Here is a 9,042-nt window from a genome sequence, read left to right as displayed (position 1 = left end):
AAAGGGAAGAGGGACCGACCAAGGGCACGATAAATGGATGATAACCTTGAAGTTACTGGCTTGACTTTGAAGGAGTTGGGGGTGGCCACAGCTGATAGGGAGCTGGTCTATGAGGTCACTGATAGGCATGGGCTGGTCCATGAGGTCACGAAGCATCTGAAGCAACTGAATGAATAAACAAAAACATGGAATTATTGACAAATCAAGAAGGGTCATGACTAGTTAAAAGTATAACAATGCTCAATGATTATATATATTAGGCCTGGGTAACAACAGAAAAATTTGTTTCTAAAATCGATTTGTATTTGGGGGGTTTTTTTGTTTCGATATTTAAAATAATTACAAAATTTTCCTTTTAAAAAGTTCGATATTTACGAAATTTCGTAAATGGTAAAAAATTAACGAATCGATTTCCGAAACAATAACGAATTGATTTGTTAATGGCTGACGCGACCACGAAATACGCTAAAAAACCTCCAAAACCTTCTGAAGCTTCCCTCTCCCTCTGTTGTTGACTGTTGGTGTGATATTATAATTTTTTTTCACTAATTAAACCATAAAACTGGCCCAGACATGCGGAAATAATAACGAAACGACCTCAAAACAATAACGAAACATACAATATCGAAATACGAAGCATTTACAAAACGTTTTTGAAAATTCGTTTTTTTAAATAATTGCTCCAGAATGGTTCGTTATCGTTTTGTAATTGAAAAAATTAACGAATTATTAACGAATTACGAATTAACGAAACGAAACCGCCCAGCCCTAATATATATATATATATAAACACACACACACACACACACACACACACACACATATATATATATACACACACACACATGCACATACATATACACACACACACATATATATATGTTATGTCAATTTGTGGGATTAACATAACTCAAAAACCACTGGACAAATTGACACTAAATTTGGACACAATACACCTATCAGGCCAACAAGTGATCATCACTCATAAAAAACTAAAAAAAACACACACAGTAGAAGAGACTTAAAAAGCCAAAAAAAACCCCAAAAAATTATATTACAATGCATGTGCAAAACTATATATATATATATATATGCAAACACACACATATATATACACACAAAACATATATAGACAGACTGGGCCACAGCAACTCATGGCAGAGGACGGCTAGTTTTACAATATATACAATATTACAGTACAGCAATAAATAATAATTTAAAACTTTGCTTTTATCTCATCCGAACTTCCTCTCCAGATCATAGCCATTTGCAAAATACTTCCTTGTCAGTCCTCTTACTAATAAATTATCATCTATGCAATGGTCTAATTTTATTTATAATAGTCATATCTGCCCCTGTCATTTAACCAAAAATCTCACTTAATGTAAGGGCGGTCTGAATTTCCTCAGTAAAGTTGATGGCAATCCAAAAAGAGGAAGACTATATCATACATGGATAGACGCAGTTGAGATAGCCTTGGCTCTGAGTTTTCAAGATCTGAGTTAGATCTGGGTTGTTGTTAAATCTGAGTTAGATCTGGGTTAAGATCTGACTTAGATCGTTTGGAGGTCTCTCATTCACTAGGTTTCCCTAAATCAGTTTTTAACTTCGATCCTCCCAGTTGTTTTGCACTTCAGCTCCCAACTTAGCCAGTCATCAAGAATTTTGGTAGAGGTCCAAAACGTCTGGAGGACTGACATTTGAGCTTTAAGTGAAAATCAACTGGATAGCACATAACAGTTAGGCCACTCTGAGGAAAGGGTACTTTGGAAAAGAGGGGGGAAGCTGCTTTTCCAAGCATGTGACACAAGAGAGCCTGAGGAATTCAACTATCATGCATCAAAAAAGCCAAGAGCTGATAAAGCCAGTCCAAGTAAAACAGACCCGATGGAGAGACAAGTAATCTGAGAACGTAATGCTAGAAATCTCAAGAATTAAAGCCAAAGTTTCAAAGCTGGTGAAGATGTCTTCCACAAGTGGTATCTGACATGCCTTCCACCAAATATCTTATACTCTAAGTTTGTCTTTTGTCTTCCCAGTGCATTTTGAACACTTAGGGCCCTTCCACACAGCCCTATATCCCAGAAATTCGGCCTGTCATTGAACATCAAGAAAAACAAAGTGCTCTTCCAGCAGGCACCAGCCAATCCCTCTCCAATGCCAGAAATACAGCTTAATGGTATAACATTAGAAAATGCTGACCATTTCTGCTACCTTAGCAGCCACCTCTCCACAAACATTGACACTGAAATACAACACCGCCTGAGCTCTGCAAGTGCAACATTTTTCCAAATGAAGCACAGAGTGTTTGAGGACCAGGATATCCATAGGGATGCCAAGGTGCTTGTTTATACAGCTATTCTCCTCCCAAGCCTGCTATATGCCTGTGAAACATGGACTATCTACAGATGTCACATATGAGTCCTGGAATGATTCCATTAACATTGCCTCCAAAAATCCTGCAAATCTCCTGGGAAGATAGGGAGACAAATGTCAGTGTGCTGGAAGAAGCAAAGACCACCAGCACTGAAGCGATGGTCCTCCACCATCAACTCTGCTGGACCGGCTACATTGTCCGAATGCCCGATCACCGTCTACCAAAGTATTTACTCTTCTCCGAACTCAAAAATGGAAAACAGGATGTTGGTGGACAGGAAAAGAGTTTTAAAGATGGGCTCAAAGCCAACCTTAAAAACTGTGGTATAGACACTGTGACTAAGAAGCCCTGGCCCTTGAGCGCTCTAGCTGGAGGTCAGCTGTGACCAGCAGTGCTGTAGAATTTGAAGAAGCAAGAATGGAGGGTGAAAGAGAGAAATGTGCCAAGAGGAAGGCGCATCAAGCCAACCCCGACCGGAACCGCCTTCCACCTGGAAACCAATGCTCTCACTACAGGAGAACATGCAGGTCAAGAATGGGGCTCCACGGTCACCTATGGACCCACCGCCAGGACTCCACACTTGGAGGACAATCTTATTTGGACAATGACGAATCACCTAAGTAAGTAAGTAAGTATATCCAGAATATCCAGGCAGAAAATCCCACAATATCTGCTTTGAACTGGGTTATCTGAGTCCACACTCAGATAATGTGGGATTGTTCTGTCTTGATATTCTGGGATATAGGCCTATGTGGAAGGGCCCTTGGTCTTCTAGATGGAATATATTCTCTAATTGTCCTGATTTGGTAGGGAAGCCCCAGTTAATTCTCTGTTGCTTTACTTTTTTTTCAGTTACTTTTAAAATGCCCCAGTTCTTTTCTCCTTTTCTCATTCCTCTGCATACTTTAGTTGGAGCCAACTGAGCTCAAAAGACAAAAGTAGTTTGCACTCAATTAATTCTGCAAGTGGGGAAGGAGAGCTGGGCATGAAATCTTGCCCTTCTCAGTAGGATCAGGCAAAACCAAACTGCTGCAGCCTATTTTGAGAGTACTTCCTCACTAATAACTTTGGCCATCCTGACCACTCTCTGGTGTTGCTTGGCTAGATGTGTCCCGCTTTTCTCCTGTGAAATATTATGCACCTATACCCAACGCTGAATTAAGTTGTCTTTGGAAAGGAGGAAAAAAAAGAATGAGTTTTAAAAAAAAGATAAATGTTGCCAAAAATTCAAGGAGGATTTTTCCTGGAAATAAGCAGGCAAGGCAATATCAGCAAAGGAATGTGAGTCTTATAGAAGCCAACATAAGAATATTGTGAAACATCATAAACATCTGCGAACAATAACAACTGTTCCAGCAATCATCCCAAAAGAGCCTCCTAGATGCTGACCTAGATGCCCACCTCTCTAAATTTGTCTTAAGACTTGCTCGTGCCCTGATAAATATTAGACAGCGAAGGCAGTGCATATCTGATGAGCCATCATTTAACGTTCTTCCCACTTGGCATCTGCTTGCAAGGGACCAGGGGGTGAATAAATAAAGAACTAGATAAAAGTGCAAAGTTTAATGTTAGAAAGGAGACTAGAGCGAGAGTTCTCTATCGTACAGTTGCATAATCTCTTCTAATCCAACAGGAAATTCAATCTCTTTTTACATAATTGGAAAATCAAAAACACTCCTTCAACAGCTTGCCTATTTCTGGAGGACTCCTGTCAAATTTTGATTTGTTGTCTTGATTCTCCTGCACATATTGACTTAGAAGTTGAAAAATACTTTTGCTAGTTGAGAAGGGGAAAAATACTCAATGACATGTGAAACGCCGCTATAAAGAGCTCTAGCAGCACTTTAATGGAGGCTGGGTAATTTATTTTATTTTTAAATGCATTTTAAAGGGATTTTGGGAGGGGCTGAGGGCTGTCTCTTTGTCCTCCCACCTTCTGGGAGGTCATCTAGACCCCCCCCCCAACCAGAAAAGCATGTGCTTTCTGGGGTAGTGTAGACTTGAACCTGGAAGCAATCATATTTAACAAACGTGAATGCTCCCGGATTAAAGGGCTGCCTGGAACCACCCTAAGACATATAGGACCAAGAGCGCAATCAATAAGGGTGAGGGTGAATTAAACCTTGGTCCTCCAATAATTTTTTTAAAGACCTCCCAAGTAAGAGAGTCCACCACCCTCAAAGACAAACTATTTTACTGTCAAAAAGTTCTTCCTTTTAGAAAGTTCATCCTACTGATTTAGCAGAATCTCCACCTGCTGTGGCGTATACTCCATTGGTCTAGCTATGAGCCAATGGGTGACATTTCCTATTGTTGAATTATCCACTGACTAATTTGCACAGCTTTTGTTTATCTTTCCTAACTTGTTTTGCAAAATACTGTTGAGAAATGTATGAGAGATAGTGGTAGATCTTTCTGGTCGACTGATCGTGTTACCAAGTCAGAAGTGGAACAACAACAAGTGCCAGTGCCACACCCACTGGGTCTAGCAGAGAAAGAAGTAAGCTTAACTTTCTTTCTAAAATGCAACAAGTAGCTTTGCTCACAAATGACTCATTCCTAATTAAATAAAGAAACAGATGAAAGAAAACAAATGACTGTGGGTTAGAGAAATGCAACATGAGATTAGGTGTGGGAAAACTAACACTTAGGACTGTGCCATCCAGATATGCTGTGCCTTAAACTGGAATGCATATGTGTGTACCTTCAAGTCACCTCTTGACTTATGGTGATCCCAAAAATATCATAGGGTTTTCTTAGACAATGAATCCCCAGAGATAGTTTTCTCAGTTTCCTCCTCCAAAATATAGCCTAAGGTACCTGGTGGTCTTCCATGCAATTGACGGAATCCAATGCCTTCAGAGCAATGTTACTAACCATTGGTGAGTGTAGACATGCAAAGGTTTCTAACTCAAGATACTCCATTTAGGCATTAAAAATGAAATGCAAAGATTCAGAATGGGGGTTGCCTGGCTCGACAGCAGTACATGCGAAAAAGATCTTGGAGTCCTCATGGACAACAAGTTAAACATGAGTCAACAATGTGATGCAGCAGCAAAAAAAAGCCAATGGGATATTGGCCTGCATAAATAGGAGTTTAGTGCCTAGATCCAGGGAAGTCATGCTACCCCTCTATTCTATCTTGGTCAGACCACACCACAATTGAAGGGAGATGTTGACAAGCTGAAATGTGTCCAGAAGAGGGCAAATAAAATTATCAAGAGTCTGGAGAACAAGCCCTATGAGGAGTGGCTTCAAGAGCTGGGTATGTTTAGCCTGAAGAAGAGAAGGCTGAGAGGAGACATAATAGCCATGTATAAATATGTGAGAGGAAGTCATAGGGAGGAGGGAGCAGGCTTGTTTTCTGCTGCCCTGGAGACTAGGATGTGGAACAATGGCTTCAAACTACAAGAAAGGAGATTCCACCTGAACATTAGGAAGAACTTCCTGACTGTGAGAGAGCGCTGTTCAGCAGTGGAACTGTCTGCCCCGGAGTCTGGTGGAGACTTCTTCTTTGGAGGCTTTTAAACAGAGACAGGATGGTCATTTGTTGGGAGTGCTCCTGGAATTATTTGGGGCATTGGTTCATAACATTGCATTGGATAGACTTCATCAGCTCTACTTTCTTAGATACAGTTATCATAGTTTTCTTAGGGCAAGCAGATGAAAACTGGTAGATGTCGTATGTTCTGTATCTCAAAAACTGGAGCTGATGGGGGAAAACAGTCCCATTTTTGGAACCGGCAGGTGAATATACCCAGAAAAAGGGCCAACATTTGTGTCACCAAAATGTGTGTTGGACAGTGTAATAACCTCTCTGGCTCCATTTTGAAGGAATGCTGGCCAGTAGGCATGAGTAAAACATGGTTCTAAATTATTCTAAAGTACTTACAAAACTAGGGGGTGCTGGTGCTTTGCATCTAAAGTGTTGCTAAAGTTCTGGTGGTGAAAATTTCAGAACTCTAACAAAAGTTTCAAAATTTCATTATAAATGGCAGTTCCTAATTGGTTTTGTCATAAAAATCGCCAATAACGAAATAATAATAAAATTTTGAAAAGTTTGTTAGAGTTCTGAAATTTTCACCACCAGAACTTAAGCAACAATGTAGAAGCAAAGCACCAGCTCCCCCTCGTTTATGTATTATTTATTATTGTTGTTGTTGTTGTTATTAACAACATTAACAACAACAACTAAAACAACAACTTTATTTTTGTACTCTTCCTCCATCTCCCCGAAGGGACTCGGAGCGGTTTACATACAGCACAATGTGCATGGAACAACACAAGACATAAACATACAATACAATAAAAGATAAAACCGCAACATATAAAACAATTATTTACACTTAAAACAGTGCCCAATGACCTATGGTGAGAACGATCATAAAACATGGCCAAACATAAACAGGAACAGGGGAATGGGATAGTGCAAGTTGTATCTCGTGAACTAGGGAATGGGATGAAAGTGCAGTGCTGTCATTAATTGTGGACCATTGGGGTTAGACATTCTCAAAGGCTTGTACAAACATCCAAGTCTTCAATTCCTTCTGAAAGGAGGACAGTGTGGGGGCTTGCCTAATCTCCCTGGGGAGGTTGTTCCAAAGCCAGGGGGCCACCACTTTGAAGGCCCTCTCCCTCATCCCCACCAACCGCGCTTGTAACAGTGGTGGGACCGCAAGGAGGGACTCCCCATCAGATCTTAACACTCACGCAGGAGAATGGAGGAGAACCGTTTAGGGCTTTATACGTGATGACATGCACCTTGTATTGGGACCTGAAACTTATCGGCAACAAGTGTGGACTCAGATAACCCAGTTCAAAGCAGATATTGTGTGATTTTCTGCCTTGATATTCTAAGTTACATGGGTGTGTGGAAGGGCACACAGACACTCACACTGGTTGTAGTTGTGGATGTCCTCTGTGTCACTGCAAAATAAAAAGCTGGAATTGCTGCAGCCCTGCAAGCCTGCCTCTGCTATATCTTTGTGCTTCATAATCTATCAGTAGTATTCCAAAGGGGCCCCCAAATACATTTTGCTGAATTAATTCTCAGCTTTAGAATGTGCCTGTGTATGTACGAAATGCCACTCTGTCACTGCTAGGTGACCATTTTTTCTGTCTTTTTTGTTGAGTAGTTGTAGACTTTTTTTGTTGAGGATGAGGTTTCCCATCTGGGATATTTGCCTTACCTATCATTGGGCAAGTGAGGGCAGTCTTCCACCGCTCTGAAAGGCTCAGTTGCTGCTTTCATTGTGTATACAGTTTCTTTCAAACTTCATCTGCTTGTTGCATAATAGACCTTTGCTCCTAGTCAGTGGGACAAAAACAATCATATGGAAAACATTTTTAAAAAAGTAAAACCTAGAAAGGCAGCCATCATAGGCTGGAAAGTCTCAATTTTGCACCATACCAGGGTAGGGTACACAATGTCTGTGTCAGGGGCCATTTCCTTGACAGCCAGAATAGTTTAGCAAGTTGTTTAGAAGGTCTCTTCATGCGTTTTTGCAAAGAAAATGTTTTTCAAAGAAGATTAAATTGGGTTTATTTCTCTCCTGGCCTTATTGTTTAAGATTAAATTGGTTTTATTTAAGATTAAATTGGGTTTATTTCTCTCCTGGGCCTGTTAAACCTCCTGAGCCAGGGCTTTACTACAGCTGGTAAGTCACCAGCAATTATAAGATCTATCAACCGAAAGGTTGCAAGTTCGAAGCCCCGAGTTGCCATAAGCTGCCGACTGTCAGCCCAGCTTACTGTTTACCTAAGCAGTTCAAAAACAGCTTTAGCTGTAATTAGAGAAATTAGGGATTGCTAAAAGCGGAGGAGGTGTTTTACGACACCACAAAGGAAGAAGATCAGAAAATGCCCAGCGACCAAAAGGAAGGAGGAAGTCCTGATGGCTCTTCGTCATAGAGCATGGAGCAACATCACCCCTTGTGGCTGGATTCGAGCCCAACCTTCCATGGCACCAAAAAGCTGGACATTGAGACGAAACAACAACACACCTCCTTCTGTTCTGTCTGTCTCTATATTGTCTATACAAAACGGCATTGAATGTTCACCATGTATGTGTACTGTGATCCCCCCTGAGTCCCCTTTGGGGTAAGAAGGACAAAATATAATTAAAGTATGTTGTTGTTGTTGTTGTTGTTGTTGTGTTGTGAAGCTATCTATTGATCACCTTCTGCTTGCAAATGGAATCCTGCAAGCTTTTACTAATACTCAGAGATGGCTTTACCAATTCCTTCCCCTGAAATAGAGCCTACATCACCTGGTATTCCTTGGTAATCTCCCCTATAAGTATTGATCTGACCAGATCCATCTTAGCTTCTAAGGGCCATTCCACACAGCCATATAACCCACAATATCAAGGCAGGAAATCCCACAACTTTAAAAATAGCTTTAAAAATATTCCAGATTTCTTCCTCCACTTTTTCCTAATCCCTTTTTAGCCATTCTACATCCTCCTTTTTATCATTTCTTCTATAACTAATATTAAGCTGTTTGCTTCATAATATTTTTTTTAATATTAGGAAGTGCTAATCCGCCTTCTTTTTGCGATCTGTACCATAACGGTTTGTTTAATCTATTTATTTTACTGTATTCTTGAAGGCTTTCATGGCTGGAATCACTGGGTTGTTGTAAGTTTTTTGGACTGTATGGCCATG

The sequence above is a fragment of the Anolis sagrei genome, chromosome Y (genome assembly GCF_037176765.1).
Source record: "Anolis sagrei isolate rAnoSag1 chromosome Y, rAnoSag1.mat, whole genome shotgun sequence".
NCBI classification, from domain to species: Eukaryota; Metazoa; Chordata; class Lepidosauria; order Squamata; family Dactyloidae; genus Anolis; species Anolis sagrei.
This window is presented reverse-complemented; position numbering follows the sequence as displayed.